At 37.2% G+C, this 22793-nt stretch overlaps 2 pseudogenes; both read left to right on the top strand.

Annotated features, from left to right (window-relative positions):
• Positions 1–6542: 6542 nt before the first annotated feature.
• Positions 6543–7487, top strand: LOC136169980 (olfactory receptor 4C15-like; annotated as a pseudogene).
• A 14016-nt stretch (positions 7488–21503) lies between these two features.
• On the top strand, positions 21504–22363 carry LOC136168718 (olfactory receptor 4C11-like; annotated as a pseudogene).
• Positions 22364–22793: the final 430 nt, after the last annotated feature.

Consider the following 22793-nt stretch of genomic DNA (forward strand, 5'->3'; position numbering starts at 1 on the left):
TTAGTGTCTGTTTTCTCTTAGGTGATGAGTAACCTGGATATGATCTTCAAGGTTCCCCTGTTCGGAGGGGGTCTTATCCTTCCATTGTCATTCCCACAGGCACTAAGCAGAGAGTTCAGAGTCCACTGGAGAGGTGGCCAAGCACGATCAGCACAGACAGGCCTGAGATGGAGTCCAGGCCCTATGAATTCCTTCTTCAGCATGCTGAAAATAAAAAGTCTCTACTATATTCATACATTATTAATAAATACAGTTGCACAATTTTTCATTTAACGTGCTGTAAAAATTCTTCACCAAGTATGCCCTTATGTTATTAATTAGTGTTTTATTCATAGCATATTTTGTTATTAATTTATAGTAGACTGAGTTGCATAAACATCTTATTCAATATTTTAGATATTTCTGATTTTTTAATAAATGAACTATCATCTTCCATAAAACTTACATCACTTTATTTCACTCTTAGAATAATTTTTAGGATTGGGGTTACTTGTATAAAAGATATAGTCATTTTTATTACTCTAAAAATATTTGCTAAAACGTTTCCCAATTAGATAATATGAATGAGCCTGTTTCATTGCAATTTAGAAGACATCGTTTTTTAAAAACCTGACTTAGAAACCTGTTCTATTCTTATGATAGAGTGTTCAGTGCACCTTGTATGTGTAAACACTATTTTAAAAAAATAGAGCTTATATCAAGATTCCACATCTTCCTGTTGAATTAGATATTACAAAACAGTTCATAGTAGTTGTCTTATTTGTCTCTCACAGGTCAACAGCTTGAGAAAATGGTACTCTATTTTATTGGAGAGGACTCAGAAGCTTCATGGTTTCTTCAGTGACACATGACTATAAATCTGTAGCTTCTAGATTTTTTATATTGGAAACTGAACAATTATTACTATTATTTTAATTAATTTTTCATTTTGGAATAATTTTAGATTAATAGAAAAGTTGTCAATATAATACAGAGTTTCTGTCTATTCCTCAATTATCTCCCCCTAATAGTTATCATCTAACATTACTAGTAGTATATTTGTCAAGACTGTGGAATGAACATTGATTATATTACTCTTAAAGAAGTACAAGATTTTAATCATGTTTCACTAACTTCTCCACTTCTATCACTTTTCTGTTCTAGGGGTCAATCCAGGACAACACAGCACATTTAATTACCTTTTAAATAATTTCTGATCATAAACCTTGTGATCATAACTCTGAGGACACTGTCCTCTCCATTATCTAAGTATTAACAGTAGTTTTGGAAATTTCTTTTATCTTAAAAAAAAAAAAAAAAGAACAGTTTGATTTGTTCATATTTAATGAGCATTTGATTCTAAAATGGTATTTCTTAGAAACTTCCCAGATTAGGGAAATATAGAGCCTAAGAATTACTTGTTAGATTAATATAGAGCCTTGCTGTTTCTCTCCACTATTTGTATTATTTGATTTTCTTTGTACAATGACACTATCTGAAAAAGAAGTGGACACCTGAGGATCTGGGCTTCCTGGGTGACACTAATGGATAAGAACCTGCTTGCCAATCCAGGAGACAAAAAAGATGCAGCTTTGATCCCTGGGTTGGGAAGATCCCCTGGAGAAGGGCACGGCAATCCATTCCAATATTCTTGCCTGGAGAAGCCCATGGACAGAGAAGCCTGGCAGGCTACAGTCCATAAGGTCACAAAGAGTTGGGCACAAATGAAACAGCTTAGCAACCCACACATGCACACATGAGGGTCTGAACACTATAAAATTGTATTTAGGGATTATTAAAAACTTAAAAGTTGCAAATTTAAATGATACCATATCTTCATTGTGGTAACCAATAAAACTATTTTATATTTGTGAATATATAAAAGAATGAGCACAGATATTTGTAAGCCTAGGTCATGGTAAAGCAGAAATTAGGAGTAAAAGGATTGTCATTTCAGCTCTCTGTCAAGGCTCTGGGAGCTTGTTCTCACTGATGGCAATTTTCTCCAGTGCATCTAACTGCATTAATGGTTTTATCAATATCAATATTGCTTTATCTGGTTCTTCCAAGAACCTTATCAGTAGGTATTGTTATTATACACAATTGAAGAATAAAATCTGAGCTCTTGAGAATTTTAAGTAATATTTCTTATCACATAATATAACAGTACAAGAGCTTTGATTTGAACCTAGGTCTCTATGAATCTGGACCCGATGTCTTTATTTCATTTCATTGTCTCTGCATATATTGATAGTCTTTACTCTTTAATATATAGTCATTAACTGATTCAATGATCTTATAAGGTTTGTTTCATGTTCTTGTTAGTTTGATGGCATACCTGAATATAGAGTTCAGAGTACAGGTGCTGTTTAGGGATGACTAGTACCCTGGAAACAATTTGTTTTAAGGTAAGTAAAAAGATATGTTGTATATACATCTGAATATTTGCTAGTTTTATTCATATTTTCAATCAATTTTGTTAGCTGTCAGTGTTATTTATAAAAATCAACTCATTTTTAATCCTTTCAAAAAGCCCAATTATTCTTTTACTTACCTATTTAACAAGCATAGATAGTATGTATATGTACACACACACACACACACTCATTTGCCACTTGACTGATGAATTTCCCATATGTACAAAGAAGGACACAATCATATTTCCCTGGTTGTTTAGCAGTAAAGAATCCATCTGCCAATGCAAGAGACAAAGTTTCAATCCCTGCATCGGGAAGATCCCTTGGAAAAGGAAATGACAACCCATTCCAGGGTTCTTGTATGGGAAATCATATGAACAGATGAGCCTGACAGGCTACAGTCCATGGGGTCACAAAGAGCCAGACATGACTGAGTGACTAAACAGCAACAAAGGACAATCATTCTTCAAAGTTGTGTCTTGCTATAAGAAATGAAGTCAAAAGTTGGAGTAATATCTGGATGACTAATGGAAAAGCTTTCTGCGGGTAAGCTGTTTGGCTTTTTAAGTGAGAGAAGTGTCACTAAAATCAGTAAGGGCATTTTATCATAACCAGCAGTTTCACATTTTCCAATTTGACCCTCATCATAATTGTATGATTATATGATTTTCAAACTATTGCACCATTGCACTCATCTCACACTAGTAAGGGAATGCTTGCATTTTGAGAATGCTCAAAATTCTCCAAGCCAGGCTTCAGCAATATGTGAACTGTGAACTTCCAAATGTTCAAGCTGGTTTTAGAAAAGACAGAGGAACCAGAGATCAAATTGCCAACATCCACTGGATCACTGAAAAAAGCAAGAGAGTTCCAGAAAAACATATATTTCTGCTTATTGACTATGCTAAAGCCTTTGACTGTGTGGATAACAATAAACTGTGGAAAATTCTGAAAGAGATGGGAATACCAGACCACCTGACCTGCCTCTTGAGAAACCTGTATGCAAGTCAGGAAGCAACAGTTAGAACTGGATATAGAACAACAAACTGGTTCCAAATAGGAAAAGGAGTATGTCAAGGCTGTATATTGTCACCCTGGTTATTTAACTTATATGCAGAGTACATCATGAGAAACGCTGGTTTGGAAGAAGCACAAGCTGGAATCAAGATTGCCGGGAGAAATATCAATAACTTCAGATATGCAGATGACACCACCCATATGGCAGAAAGTGAAGAAGAACTAAAGAGCCTCTTGATGAAAGTGAAAGAGCAGAGTGAAAAAGTTGGCTTAAAGCTCAACATTCAGAAAACTAATATCATGACACCTGGTCCCATCATTTCATGGCAGATAGATGGACAAACAGTGGAAACAGTGGCAGACTTTTTTTTTGGGGGGGGTCAAAAATCACTGCAGCCATGAAATAAAAAGATGCTTACTCCTTGGGAGAAAATTTATGACCAACCTAGACACCATATTAAAAAGCAGAAACATTACTTTGCCAACAAAGGTCTCCCTAGTCAAGGCTATGGTTTTTCCAGTAGTCATGTATGGATGTGAAAGGTAGACTACATATACACCATGGAATATTACTCAGCCATTAAAAAGAATTCATTTGAATCAGTTCTAATGAGATGGATGAAACTGGAGCCCATTATACAGAGTGAGGTGAGCCAGAAAGATAAAGAACATTACAGTATACTAACACATATATACGGAATTTAGAAAGATGGTAACGATGGCCCTATATGCAGGGCAGAAGAAGAGACGCAGAAGTACAGAACAGACTTTTGAACTCTGTGGGAGAAGGGGAGGGTGGGATGTTTCAAAAGAACAGCATGTATATTATCTGTGGTGAAACAGACCACCAGCCCAGGTGGGAGGCATGAGTCAAGTGCTCGGGCCTGTTGGGCTGGGAAGATCCAGAGGAATCGGGTGGAGAGGGAGGTGGGATGGGAGACCGGGATGGGGAATTCGTGTAACTCTATGGCTGATTCATATCAATGTATGACAAAACCCACTGAAAAATAAAAATTAAAGAAAAAAAAAAAAAAGAAAACCAAGTGGCAAAGAATTGATACTTTTGAGGTGTGGTGTTTTAGGAGACTCTTGAGAGTCCCTTGGTCTGCAAGGACATCCAACCAGTCCATCCTAAAGGAGATCAGTCCTGGGTGTTCATTAGAAGGACTGATGTTGAAGCTGAAACTCCAATACTTTGGGCACCTGAAGCAAAGAGCTGACACATTGGAAAAGACCCTGACGCTGGGAAAGATAGAGGGCATGAGGAGAAGGGGAAGACAGAGGATGAGATGGTTGGATGGCATCATCGACTCAATGGACATGGGTTTGGGTAAACTCCGGGAGTTGGTGATAGACAGGGAGGCCTGGTGAGCTGCTGTTCATGACGTTGCAAAGAGTCGGACATGAATGAGTGACTGAATTGAAATTATAGTTGTATGAAATGGGTAGGGACTTTACATGTGAATCTCTCTACATTACAGTAAGTCATATACATTTGGGAGAAGTCAATGGCAACCCACTCCAGTACTCTTGCTGGAAAATCCCATGGACGGAGGGGCCTAGTAGGCTGCAGTCCAGGGAGGTCAGGAAACCTGAGCGACTTCACTTTCTTTCTTTTTTTTTTCTTTTTTCTTTATTTATTTTTCCATTTATTTTTATTAGTTGGAGGATAATTAATTAGCGACTTCACTTTCACTTTTCACTTTCATTCATTGGAGAAGGAAACGACAACCCACTTCAATGTTCTTTCCTGGAGGATCCCAGGGAAGGCAGAGCCTGGTGGGCTGCTGTCTTTGGGGTCGCACAGAACTGGACATGACTGAAGCGATTTAGCAGCAGCAGCAGCAGCATATACATTTGAGACAGACACACACCGTGAGTACTGCTTGATCTGATTGGGCCACCTTGAATAAATACTTAGCAATTAATAAAGCCTCAGGCTCTGGATGTAGTCAGCCTTCTTTTTCTATTCCTTACCTATGTGGTTACTGTCGATTTATATCTGTAAATAATCTGGCTATTATCTTCTGATTCTATATCATTGGCTCTGTGTCCTTCATCAAGAAGCATCAGTCAAACATGAACACAGGAATCAGGTTATAACTTCTACAGTGAATGGAGACTCTAGAGAATCCCCTCCTGTTCTGAAGCACTTGCTATAAAAATTTTTTTCTTCTTTCCCTGTAGAGTCAGTCACTTCCATACTGGAGTCAAAGGTTCTGGGTTAAAATTCCAGAGCCTGCATCTGTTATTTCTTTAATTTTTTCTCTTTAAGCATGGGCTTCCTATCAGCAAAACTGGGTAATAAGATCTAATGTGGACTGTTTCTTAGCCACTTAACTCTGAACAGCTGCTTCCTTGCATTATTTAACTTAGTCATCGTAACAGTACATATTAGAAGGTATTACTTATTTTTGTCAGCTTCTATTCTTGTTTTTAAATAATGAGCGATAAGAAAGCCAACTTAACACATGGATATTTATTATGTATTAGTCTACAGCAAGGTGTGTTCCCAATGACCTTTTTTTTTTTTAAGAATGAATTAGCTGATTTTAAAGTCTCGATTTTTTAGATTTTAAAGAAATAACTAGTAGTATAGCCATGATCCAAGCACTTCTTCAGTTTTGTCTTATTTCTCCTTCTACTATAGATAAGGAAGTCACCTGATCACAGATGGCATGCACCCATGCACATGGCAGGCAGGACCAATAAACTGCTCTTTTCCTTTCCTCAGAACATGGATGTGGCTTCAGAATTCTCACAATTCACTCAAGGAAACCACTACTCTTAGCGTATGACCAGAGTTGGCATTTGAGATAACAACTATTTCTTATCCCCACCCCAGGTGGATCACTACTCTTCTACATTGAAGCTCTATCTTAAAACATTTAACAATTTATCTAAACTTCAATTCTTCCTGGTATCCCCCTACCACCTTCAACAAATTTCTAGCTTTGTATTCTCAATAAGAAAGCAAGCACAAGAGCATAAGTCAATTTTTCACATGGATGCACAAATTTGTTGATGACTATGATGACTCCCAAAACTGGTCTTAGACACAGTTGTATTTATTCTAACTATAGATTCTACATGCTCACTGAGGTACCTTTCACCTTTTCCTTGGAAATTATGCAAAACCAAAGCTTTGTAACTGAGTTTTTCCTCCTGGGGCTTTCACAGAATCCAACCATGAAGAAAGTAATATCTGTTGTATTTTTGTTCATTTACATTGCAACTGTCGGGGGAAACTTGCTAAGTGTGGTGACCATCAGTAGCAGCCCAGCACTCCAAGGCTCCCCCATGTACTTCTTCCTCACTTTTCTGTCCTTCCTGGAGGCATGCTTCTCCTCTGTCATCATCCCAAAGATGATTGTGGACTCTCTCCTTTGGAGGAAAACCTTTTCCTTCGAAGGCTGAATGACCCAGCTCTTTGCTGAACACTTCTTTGCTGGGGTGGAGGTGATTGTCCTCAGTGCCATGGCCTATGACCACTATGTGGCCATCTGCAAACACTTTCACTATTCTTCTATCATTAACTGCAGACTCTGTGCCCTTCTGATGGTGGTAGCCTGGACAGGGGGCATCCTACATTCCATGATACAGATTCTCTTCATTTTCCAGCTGCCTTTCTGTGGTCCCAACATCATTGATCACTTCATGTGTGATTTTTACCCACTGCTAGAGCTTGTGTGCACTGACACTCACATCGTTGGCCTTTTGGTAGTCACCAACAGTGGGTTTTTCAGAATCTTAATCTTCTCCTTGTTGCTTATCTCCTATGGGGTCATCCTGCTGTCTCTGAGAGCCCATACTTCTGAAGGGCAGCAGAAAGCCCTCTCCACCTGGAGATCACACATTGCTGCTGTGGTTTTGTTCTTTATCCCATGCATATTTATGTATGTATGACCGCCATATTCTTTTTCCTTTGACAACATGGTAGCCATATTTTACACCATCCTAACTCCCTTGTTCAATCTTTTGATTTAAACTTTCAGAAACAAAGAAGTGGAAAGTGCCATGAGGAAAGTGTGGAATAGGATAATGGTGGTTTCCAATGAAAAATAAAACATTTAAAGTTGAATAAAAAAATTCAAATTTTCTAATCAGACAAAATGTTATATGGATGAGCATTGTTTGACAGGGGTTGACTGTGGAGATCACAAAAACTGTGGAAAATTCTGAAAGAGATGGGAATACCAGACCATCTGACCTGCCTCTTGAGAAACCTATATGCAGGTCAGGAAGCAACAGTTAGAACTGGACATGGAACAACACCTTGATTCCAAATAGGAAAAGGAGTATGTCAAGAGTGTATATTGCCACCCTGTTTATTTAACTTATATGCAGAGTACATCATGAGAAACACTGGGCTGGAAGAAGCACAGGTGGAATCAAGATTGCCAGAAGAAATATCAATAACCTCAGATATGCAGATGACACCACCCTTAGGGCAGAAAGTGAAGAACTAAAGGGCCTCTTGATGAAAGTGAAAGAGGAGAGTGAAAAAGTTGGCTTAAAGATCAACATTTAGAAAACTGAGACCATGGCAAACAGTCCCATCACTTCATGGCAAATAGATTGAGAAACAGTGGAAACAGTGGCTGACTTTATTTTTATGGGCTCCAAAATCACTGAAGATGGTGATTGCAGCCATGAAATTAAATGATTCTTATTACTTGGAAGGAAAGTTATGACCAACTTAGACAGCATGTTAAAAAGCAGTGACATTACTTTGTCAACAAAGGTCCGTCTAGTCAAGGCTATGGTTTTTCCAGTGGTGATGCATGGATGTGAGAGTTGAACTATAAATAAAGCTGAGTGCCAAAGAATTGATGCTTTTGAGTTGTGGTGTTGGAGAAGACTCTTGAGAGTCCCTTGGTCTGCAAGGAGATCCAATCAGCCCATCCTAAAGGAGATCAGTCCTGGGTGTTCATTGGAAGGACTGATGTTGAAGTTGAAACTCCAATACTTTGACCACCTGATGCAAAGAGATGACTCGTTAGAAAAGACCCTGATGCTGGGAAGGATTGAGGGCTTGAGGAGAAGTGGACAACAGTGGATGAGATGGTTGGATGGCATCACTGACTCGATGGACATGGATTTGGGTGGACTCTGGGAGTTGGTGATAGACAGAGAGACCTGCCATGCTGTGATTTATTGGGTCACAAAGAGTCGGACACGACTGAGTGACTGAACTGAATAGAACTGAAAGTAATGTAATATTATTAAAAAATAGCATAAGTTCCAGGAAATAATTTAGGTTTCATTCTTAGATCACTTATGAACTCTGATTTGGGAATTCAATAGTCTCAAATGAAAATTAAGTAGACTTGAATTTTATGCTTACTTAGAATCTAAAAATCAAAAAAAGAATGAAAAAATTGCTCTCACTTCTTGCTACTCATTTGATATTTTGGAAAATATTTCTGGAGGGAAGACAAAAGTGTCTTAGAGGTTAGGTTTTACATATATATATATATATATATATATATATATATATATATATGTAATATATATATATATATGTATGTTATATATATATATATGTATGTATGTATGTATGTATTGGGCAATGAACTTTTTCCCTACCTAATGTATCTGCTGTACATCTGAAAATAACAAAACATTGTAAATCAACTCTGTTTAAAACATAAATAAATAAACAAACAAAAAAAAACATTAACATATTAATGTTTCAGATTTGCCAAAAAACTGTAATTATTGTTGACATTAGCTCTTTGATATTGATGATAACGATAATTTACTGTTTGAAAATGAATGTGATGTTGCTCTGTAATGTCCAACTCTTTTGTGGCCCCATGGGCTGTAACCTAACAGGCTCCTCTGTTCATGGGATTTTCCAGGCAAGGGTACTGGAGTAGCTTGCCATTTCCTTCTCCAGGGGATCTTCCCGACCCTGCTCTCCCGCATTGCAGTCAGATGCTTTACCTTATGAGCCACCAGGGAAACCAGTTCACACTTTGATATAACACAAATAAGAGTAGTTAACCACACATATTTCATCTATGGGTTTTTAACTGCCTTCAAAAACTTCCAGGCCTTTAGAAGAGATGGACTTAAGGAAAGTTTAGGGAGAAGAGAACAGAATTGCCTCATATCAAGTCGTATGAGTTAAAGTTTAACCAATTGTCCCCTAGGCTTGATTTTGCCCTTGGACTGTTTGAGCTAGGTAGTTCATTGCATATAACTTGGGCCTGGTTTGGAAGAAATAGTTTCCTTGGAGCTCCTGAGGCTTAAAGCCTACCTTAAGCATTTGCAAACTTTTGTGTGAATTTCTATAAATATCCAGATAGTAAAAATAAAACACTTAGCCTCATGATTTTTCACAAAAAAAAAAAGAGAGAGAGAGAGAGAGAGAGAGAGAGAGATACAGTGGGAAGGAAGCTGGCCGCAGAGGCATTTATTTCTCAGACTTTAGGAATAGTTTACTCCAATTAAGTTTCTAAGAACCGAATTAAGAAATTCACTCCATTTTTCAGAGCATTCTCTCTGCTCCAATACAGACTTTGCTGTTCTGTCTGACCCAGTGTTTCCAGGAAGGAGCTGTGTGAATTATGGCTACATAGAGAGTTCCCTTTCTCCATAACTTTACATTCCATCATCACTTGTGATAGAAGGCTATGATAAATCTCAATGAAGTATAATTTGGGTGTTTTATTCAAGCTTCACATAATTCACCTTCTAAGTAAATGAAAGTTGAAGATATGAAAAATGCACTCTGTTGGAAGTCATCTGCTTAGTTGTAAGAAAAGAGGCGATTTTCTCAGTCGGTCTGAAATATTTCCTTCTGTGCTGTGCTTAGTCTATCAGTCGTGTCTGACTCTCTGTGACCCCACGGGCTGTAGCCTGCCAGGCTCCTCTGTCCATGGGATTCTCCAGTAACAATATTCGAGTGGCTTGCACTCCTCCAAGGGATGTTCCCAACCCAGGGATTGAACCCAGGTCTCCTGTATTGCAGGCAGATTCTTTACCATCTGAGCCCTAAACACTGATCGAAGTTTCCGTCTTGGGGAGCTCCTGGTTCAAAGTCTATGGTCAGAGCTGATGCTTCTGGGACAGAGTATGAAATCTGGCTCCACTTTCTACACACCTGGGTTTCCAAGATCCTTGACAATCCTTGTTACGACACACAACAACAATCTCTCTTTAATGGGGTTAAGTGATGGCGTGGTTGTTCAGGAAGAAAGAAGCTGAACTGTGGGATGAAATCTCGGATAAAATGACTTTCTCTAAGATGTTTGCTCTCCTTCCCACTCTATGTCTTTCTATATCCCATCCCCGACTCATCTTTCCCTGGTAGCTGCTCACTCCTCTCTCCTGTTCTGACTACATTAGGTTGCTTATTTCCTCATTTTCACTATTATCTAGTTAGTTTTGGTTTTTTTTTGTTTTTTTTTGTTTTTTTTTTGCTTTAATATTAGGCTCAGAAAGCACTTTAATGTGCTTGGTTTTGGAGTCAGGACAGAAATTTAAGATATCAATTGCTATCCTTCTCCATGACTCATGATTTCTCTTCTCTAAGATGCAATCTATGTGATGATTAGAATTTGATATTTTATATGAAATGTAGGGTGAATGCTGAGATAGGCTACATAGTAACATCCTTTCTAGTTCTAGCCTAAGTGCCTTAATTAAAACATTGTGTATCACAGGTCATGCTTTGTAACTAGAAATGGATGAATCACATGGCCAGTCCAGTTACTTTGCAAAAAAAAAAAAAGAAAAAAAGTGTATGCCAAATGAAATAGCACAAGGAAAAACTTGTTTGAATGATAAGATGATGGGAAAATAATAATATTTAATCTTGAATTATCTTATTCAATTATACACACACACACACACGTGGAACATAGGAGATAAAGGCAGATGGTTATTTAACTTAGGAAGAATGGAAAAATTTGGGCACCAAATATATTTAATCAGTTAACAATTCAGAAAGTAAAGGCAAAATGTAAGGGTCAAGGAAGGGAAAAGACGTTTTACTACCATGATGCCCTCCCAAATCAAAGAGGCAGGGTGGTCCAGAAAAGTTTGGAGATAATGGCTGAATTCAATAATAAAATTCTCAGGTAGTATTGATTTAAACTAATGCATACATCCTGTCAATGATGCTTTCCTGTTTTTATGTCCCCAAACCTTCATTTTGCTTACTTAAAATAAAATAAAATTAGTTGAACTGGATGTCATGGCTGGCTGTTACCTACCCAAAATGTGTGTTTTTTAAAAACGTTTGGATTTAATGAGAGTGCAGTTTTTCATGATGGGAGCATCACTTTTTCCTGAAGCAAGGCATGTTCCCTTTTTAAAAATATTTAATCACTTTTCTATCCTAACTCTTTCTCTTCTCACAACCAAGGGATCCCTCTCTTTCGTTTTTATCCCCTACTGGAAACCTAATGTATTAAAGTTGAATAATCATTGATTTTTTTTCTTTTTTTTTTTAATAATCAGCAGAGAAAACTGCAACTTTCAAGCAGAGTTTGCAATTATTGTGATATTTCTAATTTCTCATCAGTTCAGCTCGGTTCAGTCACTCATTCATGTCCGACTCTTTGTGACCCCATGAATCGCAGCATGCCAGGCCCCCCTGTCCATCACCAACTCCCGGAGTTTACCCAAACTCATGTCCATTGAGTCAGTGATGCCATCCAGCCATCCCATCATCTGTCGTCCCCTTCTCCTCCTGCCCCCAATCCCTCCCAGCTTCAGCGTCTTTTCCAATGAGTCAACTCTTCACATGAGTTGGCCAAAGTATTGGAGTTTCAGCTTCAGCATCAGTTCTGCCAATGAACACCCAGGACTGGTCGCCTTTAGGATGGACTGGTTGGATCTCCTTGCAGACCAAGGGACTCTCAAGAGTCTTCTCCAACACCACAACTCAAAGGCATCAATTCTTCGGCACTCAGTTTTCTTCACAGTCCAACTCTCACATCCATACATGACCACTGGAAAAACCATAACCTTGACTAGACGGACCTTTGTTGGCAAAGTAATGTCTCTGCTTTTTAATATGCTATCTAGGTTGGTCATAACTTTCCTTCCAAAGAATAAGAATCATTTAATTTCATGGCTGCAATCACCATCTGCAGTGACTTTGGAGCCCCCCAAAATAAAGTCTGACTCTGTTTCCACTGTTTCCCTTTCTATTTCCCATGAGGTGATGGGACCAGATGACATGATCTTAGTTTTCTGAATGTTGGTCTTTAAACCAACTTGTTCACTCTCCTCTTTCACTTTCATCAAGAGGCTTTTTAGTTCCTCTTCACTTTCTGCCATAAGGGTGGTGTCATCTGCATATCTGAAGTTATTGATATTTCTCCCTGCAATCTTGATTACAGCTTATGCTTCTTCCAAATCAGCATTTCTCATTATGTACTCTGCATATAAGTTAAAAACGCAGTGTTACAATATATAGCCTTGACGTACTCCTTTTCCCATTTGGAACCAGTTTGTTGTTCAATGTCCAGTTCTAACTGTTGCTTCCTGACCTGCATATAGGTTTCTCAAAAGGCAGGTCAGATGGTCTGGTATGCCCATCTCTTTCAGAATTTTCCACAGTTTTTTGTGATCCACACAGTCAAAGGCTTTGGCATAGTCAATAAAGCAGAAGTGTATGTTTTCATGGAACTCCTTGCTTTTTTGATGATCCAGCGAATGTTGGCAATTTGATCTCTGGTTCCTCTGCCTTTTCTAAAACCATCTTGAATAACTGGAAGTTCACGGTTCACGTTTGCTGAAGCCTGGCTTGGAGAATTTTGAGCATTACTTTCCTAGCGTGTGAGATGAGTGCAATTGTGTGGTATTTTGAGCATTCTTTGGGATTGGAATGAAAACTGACCTTTTCCAGTTCTGTGGCCACTGCTGAGTTTTCCCAATTCGCTGGCATACTGCATTCAGCACTTTCACAGCATCATCTTTTAGGATTTGAAATAGCTCAACTGGAATTCCATCACCTCCACTAGCTTTGTTCATAGTGACGCTTTCTAAGGTCCTCTTGACTTCACATTCCAGTATGTCTGGCTCTAGGTGAGTGTTATTTTAGCTCAACTGCAAGGAAAACCTAATTGTATTTAGATGTATAACTTTACTAAGGTTAAGTAGTTTGATTTACTGATATTGATATATTTATCTTACTTAGGGAAACCCTTTATAAACTTTTTGAATATTTAATTTTCAGAGAATTTTGTTGGAAATTTTGGTTTAACACAATTAAAGCCATAATTTCACTTATTTCCCATGTTTAAACCTTTAACGACCAATCAACTTATTTTCTAGGATCTTTCTGATATGGATTCAAAATTCACTTGGTATTAGTGTAGAGTTGTGTGTAGTTTTTCAATGATTAAGAATCTTACATAAAGAAATGGTATCCCTCCAATGTCGTTGTGAGGAGGTTGAGGACATCTTTTCATGCTGTATAAGTTGACTTCAGATGTGAGCAGGTTCTCAGTACATGTTTGATGACTGAGTTGATGGTGTTTGTTATTGAATCAGTAAAGAATTGATGAATAATCAGAATAAGGAAGTGTGCATCAAAATTCATGTTCAAATGTGTTTCATTTGTCATTAAATTTTAATGGCACAATTGACTTCAATGGAAACAGGAGTGTAAAATTGATAGATTTTATTGCATAATGCTAAAAAAAAAAGAGCTCAAAACCTAAAGATATCAAAAATTAAACAGACATAGCATACAAAATTCAAAACAAATGAAATATAATAAATTAAAATACACAAAAATGTTATACTCTATTGCTAATCAAAATATATATTTCATAATTTTAATTCTGTTAACTTAGCAAATATAATAATGCCTCAAGTTAATTTTTTATTTATGATTTGTGCCATATTGTTATAGTTTTATAAACAATAGAAAATGACCTAATTTGTACATAAACATATTTCACATATGTGTGTGTATATACATAAGTATATAGATATATACCTATATATAGATATATATCTGAAAAGACAGCAAAATGTGTAAGGAACTAACTTTTACTTCTGGTTTGTGGGCTCCCCTGGTGTCTCAGATGGTAAAGTATCTGCCTGCAATGCAGAAGACCTGGGTTTGATGCCTGGGTCAGAAATATATCCTGGAGAAGGGAATGCAGCCCACTTGCCTGGAGAATCCCATGGACAGAGGAGCCTGGCTGGGTTCATGGGGTCACAAAGGGTCTGGCAGGATTGAGTGACTAACACCACCATGGGATTGGTTAAGTATGAATTTCTGAAGGACACTTTTCTCACCCTGTAATACATTGCAAGCTTTGCAAATTTTATTATGCAAATATATCCATACAATAATAAATATTGAAGCAACCAAATTGAAAGATTATTTGAGAATAGTGTCAATAATTATGGGCTTCCCTGGTGGCTCAGTGGTAGAATATGCTTGTAATGCAGGAGATGTGGGCTTGATTCCTGGGTCAGAAAGATCCCCTGGAGGAGGAAATGGCCACCCATTCCAGCATTCTTGCCTGGAAAATCCCATGGACAGTGGTGCCTGATGGGCTAGTCTGTGTGATTTAAAATAGTGATATTTATATTAGCAATCTCCTGGACATATATTTGATTAAACTATCAAAATAAGCACAAGCTATATGAGAAGAGTTTATTAAAAATATTTTAATTAAGATGAAAATTTGGAAAAACAAAAAATAAATGGTAGAATTTATATTTTAAGATTCTGATATGTTAATTTTGGGCTCCCTTAGTGGCTCAGCAGGTAAAGAATCTGTCTGCAATGAAGGAGACCTGGATTTGATATCTGGGTTGGAAAAATCCCCTGGAGGAAGGAATGGTAACACACTCCAGTATTCTTGCCTGGAGAATGCTATGGACAGAGGAGCCTGGTGGAATCCATGGTGACACAACAAGTCAAGGATGACTGAGTGACTAACATCATGTTTATTTATAATTGCTAAGTAGATAATTGCACTACAAATACACTTTAGCTAACATAGAAAAGGTTTTTAAATTTAAAAAGGCAAATCAAATATAAGACGATTGAAATTATATATATATATATATATATATATATAAGGAAAAAGTAAAGGTGAGCAAGGAGATGTATTTTTATGTTGAATTTCTGAAATACATTTTTAAACTTACATTTTAAAAAGATAAAAATTGAAAGAATGCAATCTTCTAGATGACAGTGGTAGGAGAATCAGATATGAAGGAGGATAGTACACAGGTTACATAAATATAGAAAGTGAAATAACAGGTTGAGTTCACAGAATGTGAAATTTACTAGTGTTCATCTAACATATGTAATGGTTTATATCAAATATATAGCAATTTTCCAAAATATTGCTAGCCTCAATGATTTGCTCAAATATCTCATGTGCCCTAACTGGCAATGAAGGTAAAGTTATACTGCAATGAACCTAAAGATGGAAAAATAAGCTTTTTTCTTAAGTATAACCCAGCAAAGATCCTGAAGGGATCAGGAATAATGGCTACAAACTGTTGTTCAAACCAAGAAATGTATTCCCTCAGGAGAGAATCTCCAAATATATTATTTCTAAATTATTTAAGGATATTATTATCAGTAACTGATGTGCATACACACTATATGCACATATATGTATCATATACCTATGCATATGCTTAATAATGTATCTGTTAGATTCTCTGTCATATAAAGAAAGAGCGTCAAGACATTAAAATGATCTAATCAAAATCATAAAGCAAATTCACTAGTTTTCAGACCATGGCAGAGTACACAAGTACTTGAGAGATTTTCCTCCCTCAAAAAAAAAAAAAAAAAATGGCAACCCATTAGAAGACCTTGAGTCAATGCCACTGTTTAAAGCATGTCAACATTAAAAAAAAAAAAAAAAAAAAAATTCCTGAGTGAGTATAGTCTATGAAAACTTTGAGAAACACTAACTTATATGTTTGATGAAATTAGAACTCTAAAAATTGCAATTCTGCATTCAAATACACTGCAATTGCCAAGTCACCATTTCTCCAACTTTTTTTTTTTTTTTTTTTTTTTTGCAGGTGAAACACTTCTCAGCTGTGCCTATTCTATTTTCACCATAACCATGGAGGTGAACCATGGAGCAGTGTGAATGAGTTTATTCTGCTTGGGTTAACATAGAATCTACTAAAAGATAAAATAGTATCTGTTATCTTCTTATTTCTATACCTTGGGACTCTGTTGATAAACTTCTTAATTGTGATGACCATACAATACAACCAGACACTTCAGAGCCCCATGTACTTCTTCCTAAGTATCCTTTGCCGATGCCTGTTTTTCAACAACCACTGCCCCTAGGTTGACTGTAGATTCTGTATCTGAGAAGAAAGCCATCTTCTTCAATAAGTGCATGACCCAGATCTCTGCATTTCACTTATTTGGGTGCATGGAGATCTTGGTACTTGTCCTCATGTCCTTTGATCGCTATGTGGCCATTTGCAAGCCCCTGTGGTACACAACCACCATGAGCCAGCGTATCTGTGGCACACTGGTAAAACTGGCCTGGATGGGGTCTTGTATCCATTCTTCAGCACAGATTCTCTTGGCTTTGAAATTACCCTTCTGTGGCCGCAAGGTTTTTGATCACTATTTCTGTAATATGCAACCGTTGTTGAAACTTGCCTGTGGGGATAATTATGTCATCAAACTACTCATAGTGTTTAACAGTAGGGCCATTGCATGGTGAGTTTCCTATTGCTGCTTATCTCCTATGTTTTCATCTTACGTTTTCTGAGTAACTGTAGCACAGAAGGAAGAAGGAAAGCCCTTTCCACGTGCGCCTCCCACATTATTGTCTTATTCTTTGTACCATGTATATACATATGTGCTCGCCCTCTAACTGTATTTCCAGTGGACAAGATGGTGGCTGTGTTTTACACTATTGTGACACCCTTGCTCAACCCTCTGATTTAAACTGAGGAATGCAGAAGTCAAACAGGCCATGATAAAGTTATGGTGCAACAAAGTCTGACTCAAGATGGCAAATAGCAGAAGATGCCAACTGCTAATTCTGTCAGAGTTTAAGTATAATTGGATTGATGGAAAAGAGAGAATGATCTCATTCTCCTATGGACAGTATAGATGTGCCAGTAGGGCATTTATGGGAATAGGCAGAATTCAGTTCAGTTCAGTTGCTCAGTCATGCCCGACTCTTTGCGACCCATGAATCGCAGCACGCCAGGCCTCCTTGCCCATCATAAACTCCCGGAGTTTACCCAAACACATGTCCATCGAGTCGGTGATGCCATCCAGCCATCTCATCATCTGTCGTCCCCTTCTCCTTCTGCCCTCCAACCCCTCCCAGCATCAGGGTCTTTTCCAATGGGTCAGCTCTTCGTATGAGGTGGCCAAAGGTTTGGACTTTCAGCTTCAGCATCAGTCCTTCCAATGAATACCCAGGATTGATCTCCTTTAGGATGGACTTGTTGGATCTCCTTGCAGTCCAAGGGACTCTCAAGAGTCTTCTCCAACACCACAGTTCAAAAGCATCAGGCTGGATACATGAGACAAGTGCTCAGACCTGGTGCATTGGGAAGACCCAGAGGACTTGGGTGGAGAGGGAGGTGGGTGGGGGGATAGGGAATACATGTAAATCCATGGCTGATTCATGTCAATGTATAACAAAAACCACTACAATATTGTAAAGTAATTAGCCTCCAACTAATAAAAATAAATGAAAAAAAAAGCATCAATTCTTCGGCGCTCGGCTTTCTTCACAGTCCAACTCTCACATCCATACATGACCACTGGAAAAATCATAGCCTTGACCAGATGGGCCTTTGTTGGCAAAGTATTGTCTCTGCTTTCTAATATGCTACCTAGGTTGGTCATAACTTTCCTTCCAAGGAGCAAGGATCTTTTAATTTCTTGGCTGCAATCACCATCTGCAGTGATTTTAGAGCCCTCCAAAATAAAGTATGACACAGCTCCCACTGTTTCCCCATCTATTTTCCATGAGGTGATAGGACCAGATGCCATGATCTTAATTTTCTGAATGTTGATCTTTAAGCCAACTATTTCACTCTCCTCTTTCACTTTCATCAAGAGGCTTTTTAGTTCCTCTTCACTTTCTGCCATAAGGGTGGTGTCATCTGCATATCTGAGGTTATTGATATTTCTTCCAGAAATCTTGATTCCAGCTTGTGCTTCATCTAGCCCAGTGTTTCTCATGATGTACTCTGCATATAAGTTAAATAACCAGGGTGACAATATACAGCCTTGATGTACTCCTTTTCCTATTTGTATCCAGTCTGTTGTTCCATGTCCAGTTCTAACTGTTGCTTCCTGCTTCTCAAGAGGCAGATCAGATGGTCTGGTATGCCCATCTCTTTCAGAATTTTCCACAGTTTATTGTGATCCACACAGTTAAAGGCTTTGGCATAGTCAATAAAGCAGAAATATACACTTTTCTGGAACTCTCTTACTTTTTCAATGTTGGCAATTTGATCTCTGGTTCCTCTGCCTTTCCTAAAACCACCTTGAACATCTGGAAGTTCACAGTCCACATATTGCTGAAGCCTGACTTGGGGAATTTTGAGCATTACTTAACTAGCATGTGAGATGAGTGCAGTTGTGTGGTATTTTGAGCATTCTTTGGGATTGCCTTTCTTTGGGATTGGAATGAAAACTGACCTTTTCCAGAACTGTGGCCACTGCTGAGTTTTCCTAATTTACTGGCATACTGCATTCAGCACTTTCACAGCATCATCCTTTAGGATTTGAAATAGCTCAACTGGAATTCCATCACCTCTACTAGCTTTGTTTGTACTGATACTTTCTAAGGCCCACTTGACTTCACATTCCAGGATGTCTGGCTCTAGGTGAGTGCTCCCACCATCGTGATTATCTGGGTGGTGAATGGAAGTAACCATTTTAATTGAAGGTACTGCATGTCTACATCTTCCATATGTTTTGCATGTACTGAATTATCTAACCTTCATAGCAATCCTGAAAGATAGATTGCATTATCATATATTTTCACGGCTGGAGAAAATGAAATGCATAGATTCAAGGAATTTGTTAAATATTACACTTTTATAGGCAGCTGGTGGAGTGTGAATCTAGGCAGTGCAGCCTCAGATTCTATGCTAACTCACCTCTCAGACCATATATAAAATCTGACTCTCTTCAGTTAAAGTTCACCTCTTTAAAAAACTCTGAATTTTTCACTGATCAATGTACTCTTTAGGTATTTGTACTTTTTTCTCTGCAGATGGTTTCTACTCTTATAACACCAATCATATGATGACTTACATAATTAATGATCTTATCTCTAAGTACCTTAAAACTCATATTAAACTTTTAGGAACAGGGGGGATGTTTTCTACATTCCTCATGATAACTCCAATTTCAATTCAGTATTTAAAATGAAAGATAATTATGGAATTATGGAAGGTAAGTGAGTGGAGACTGTATTATTATTTTAAAGGTTTTTCAGAATATAGATTACCTTAAAATGGGAAAATTGACCACTTGTATTTTATGAAAAGGAATAAAGTTACAGAAGAAGAAAAGATGCAAAGTCATAAAAGTGCAAGTACCAGAGACTGAGACTGACATAGTTCTTATCTAATGAGCCACATCCTTCTTCATTTTATCTGCACAATAACCATGATTATGTCTAAAGTGATTTTCCCAAGATTTTGCAACTAGTAAATAGTAAATCTGGGATTTGATCCCAGACAAACTGACTCTAGCAACTGTATTCTTTACCAAGAAATATCATTTTGCTAGATTAATATCAATTGTAAATAAAATATCAAGATTACATAATATAAGACAACAAAAGATAAAATATACTCAGGCAATATGTTTTCATAAACTTGTGGTAAAAATATAAAATTTGGCTTATAATATAATTTAATATACATATAATAAAAATACAGCTTAGCTAACCAAGGGAGCCAATACAATAAGTTTTTTATGCTTTGCTTATTTGTGCATCAATTTTCTGCAAAATTCTAAAACTTTATATATCATTAAGTCAATACATAAACTGTGGAAATTATAGTAATATGTAAAAATTGTTATAATAATTCTAAGTGAAAGTCAGAAACTACAATGATGGTTTCAATCAAACTATATATGATACTAACAAATATCTGAAATAGAAAAATTATATTACTGTATATTGGAATTGCAGAATTTTTTTCAAACAATATCTTTAGGAAAATATTCTGGAAAATTTAGAGTAAAAAGAGATATATGTTAGTAAGATTATATATTAGATTATACACATATTGGAAATTGTACAAGTCAAATCCATAGGCAGAAAGGCTCAGTACTTTAACAAGGTAAGTTCATGAATATAATCAAGAGAGTAAATAGCATTTTCCCAAATTATATAAACCTTAGTGCATTATCCATACATTTGTTATATTATGACCATCAGTGAAGCTGACATCTTGAACACAAGAGGCATAGATAAAAAATGCCAGAGCATATTTCAACCAAGATTCCAGTGGAGTCAGGTATAATAGACACAAAAATGAACCAAACTAAGAAAGGTTTCTTCAGCAGGGACTCTAATAATACCAGCACTTAATATTGAAATAGAACTATTTAGATTTTAGAGAACACAGAAAGCATACATAATGCCTGGAATATACATGCTTATATTGATGTCTATGTGGATACAAATTGTCTTTAAATTTTTAGGAAAACTCAGAATAAGATATGGCAAGTATTTACACTCCATTTCTCATCTGAAGGCTAAATTTTGAAGTGTTAAAATCATTTGCCCAAGAAAAGTACTAGTTCTGGAATTCGCAATCTTGGTTGGAATAAAAAATTTTAAAGGCCATTCATTCTGTATTCTCAAAATGCAAAAACTTTTATCCAAATTTGATCCAAGGCTGCTAACTTCTGAATCATAGACAGATCTGGGTGAGATTTGGACATGTGCAGATTTCCAGAGATTCATATTAGATTTAAGGCATTTGGAACTAACAGAGCATGAAACAGAAACTAGGACTTCAGAATTCAGTCCACTTATCTTCCTGAGATGTCTATTCTTTTCTTCTTTCTGCAGATTAAACCTCTAAACCTTTGTCAACTACATCTTATCCACAATCACTACCATGACAGTGAATAAGAGTGTGACTGAATTCATTTTCTTTGGCTTGACACAGGATGTAGGAAAGCAGAAAGCAATATTTGGAGTCTTCTTGATCCTATACCTTGCAACACTGTTGGGGGACTTTCTTATTGTAGTGACTATTAGGACAAGCAGGACATGGGAGTCCCATGTATTTCTTCCTGTTCTATTTGTCTTTTGCTTATGCCTGCTTCTCTATAACCACAGCCCCCAGGTTAATTGTGGATGCCCTTTCTCAGGAGAAAACCATTTCTTACAATGAGTGCATGACCCAGATCTTTGTAGCCCATTTCTTTGGATGCATGGAGATCTTTGTGCTCATCCTTATGGCCTTTGATCACTACATAGCCATCTGTAAACCCTTGCAACATACAGCCATCATGAGCTGGCACCTCTGTGGTGTACTGGTGATTCTAGCCTGGGTGGGGTCTTGTATTCACTCTTCAACACAGATTTTCCTGGCTTTGAGGTTGTCCTCTGTGGCCCCAATGCGATTGACCACTATTTCTGTGACTTGCAGCCCTTGTTGAAACTTGCCTGCATGGATATTTCTGTGATAAATTTGCTTGTTGTTTCTAATAGTGGGTCCATATGCATGGTGAGTTTCATGCAGAAGGAAGGTGAAAAGTCCTTTCTACATGCACCTCCCACTCCATTGTGGTTGTCATATTTTTTGGTCCATGTATATTCATACACACATGCCCACCAACCACATTTCCAAAAGACAAGATAGTGGCTTTATTTTATACAATTGGGACACCCTTGCTTAATCCACTGATTTATTCACTAAGGAATAAAGAAGTGAAAAATGCCATGAAAATGTTATGGTGTAGCAAAACATGACTTTAGTTGATAAGTGTATATACAGAAATCCTTGTCTATATTTCCTTAATGATTTAGTTTTGCTTTATGAACAGAAGAGATAGCATATTTTTGTCCAGAAGCAAAAGTAAAGAAATACATGGATATAAAGACAGAGATACACAGTATCTTTATTCTGAGAGGATTGCATTAGAAAATAAATTTTGAACAACCTCTGGTTACTCTTACTTTAATTCTATCAACATCAGACCATAATCATATGATAATTTAGTTTCCTGTACAAACATTTCTTCAGAGAGAAATGGACTAATGGCAGAATGTGTGTGTGTGTGCGTGTGAACATATTGATTCTTTTTCTAGATTGTGTTCTAATTCCTATGAATGTGGTCATATGAGCTTATCCATAAGGGACTGGAACTTTACAGAATCAAGGTTGCTGTCTTGACAACCT

Source organism: Muntiacus reevesi, chromosome 5 (genome assembly GCF_963930625.1).
Source record: "Muntiacus reevesi chromosome 5, mMunRee1.1, whole genome shotgun sequence".
In the NCBI taxonomy this organism is placed as follows: Eukaryota; Metazoa; Chordata; class Mammalia; order Artiodactyla; family Cervidae; genus Muntiacus; species Muntiacus reevesi.